At 47.3% G+C, this 1,248-nt stretch overlaps 1 protein-coding gene across 1 annotated transcript in view; it reads right to left on the minus strand.

Annotated features, from left to right (window-relative positions):
• Positions 1-1,248, minus strand: part of IQCH (IQ motif containing H) — a 129,100-nt gene that overhangs the window by 100,105 nt on the left and 27,747 nt on the right. The gene's annotated exons all lie outside the window — the stretch shown is intronic.

The following is a 1,248-nucleotide window of genomic DNA, read 5'->3' on the forward strand; positions in this document are numbered from 1 at the left end:
AAAACAGTCCAGGGGCACCTTTAAGACCAAGTTTTATTCAGGTACAAGCTCTCCCTCCTCTGCGAGGACAGATCTGCACGTCCCCCCCAATAGCTAGCAATCCAAAACAGTCCAGTGGAGCCTGAGCGGTGGGTGTTGCCTTCTGACACACTTCCAGTGAGGTCAGGGGGTGTGGCATAGGCAAATAAGTTATGCTAATGAGTAATGCTAATGAGCTCCTGCACCTCTTCTTCTAGGAAATGACCCCTGCACGTTTGTCACAAAAGGAGCTGTGGAGACCTCCCTCTCCCAATATTTTATTTGCTTCATTCGTACCCCGCCTCCCTTCCCAAAGTGGCTTACAGCCTTGCCCTCGCCTCCATTTTATCCTCACAACAACCCTGTGAGGTAGGTTAGGCTGAGGGGGTGTGACTGGCCCAATTCACTGAAACTCTGAACCACGAATTGCCAAATAGCGATGCAGCATGTATAGATAAGAACATAAGAACATAAGAGAAGCCAATGTTGGATCAGGCCAAGTGCCCGTCCAGTCCAACACTCTGTGTCACACAGTGGCCAAAAAGTACCAGGGGCCATCAGGAGGTCCAGGAGTGGGGCCAGGAGGACACTAGAAGCCCTCCCACTGTTGACCCCCAAGCACCAAGAATACAGAGCATCCCTTGCCCCAGAGCCCCTATCTATACCTTGTGGCTAATAGCCACTGATGGACCTCTGCTCCATATGCTTATCCAGTTCCCTTTTGAAGCCTTCCATGCTTGTAGCCGCCACCACCTCCTGTGGCAGTGAATTCCATGTGTTCATCACTCTTTGGGTGAAGAAGGACTTCCTTTTATCTGTTCTAACCCGACTGACAAAGATTGTCAATGCAAACTGTTTCTTTGTTTCAGATTAGCGGGGACTCATCAGGTTTGAAAGTAACTGTATAAGAGTAACAACTATGTTTTAAGCATTGTAAAACTTCCATTCTTGGGTTTTTAGTTAGGTTCTTTTTACTTTCTTCTATAGATTGTAGATTCTCTCTCCCCCCCCAATTTCTGTTGTAGTTTTATAGAAATGCAAATACAAAGGCCAGATAATGGAACTGGAAGGCCAGATAACGAAACTGAAGCTCAAATACTTTGGCCACCCAATGAGAAGGGATCACTCACTGGAGAAGACCCTGATGCTGGGAAAGATTGAAGGTCAAAGAAGACGGGGACGGCAAAGGATGAGATGGTTGGACAGTGTCATAGATGCAACGAACATGAA

This window comes from Gekko japonicus, unplaced genomic scaffold (genome assembly GCF_001447785.1).
Source record: "Gekko japonicus isolate JY-2015 unplaced genomic scaffold, Gekko_japonicus_V1.1 scaffold698, whole genome shotgun sequence".
NCBI classification, from domain to species: domain Eukaryota; kingdom Metazoa; phylum Chordata; class Lepidosauria; order Squamata; family Gekkonidae; genus Gekko; species Gekko japonicus.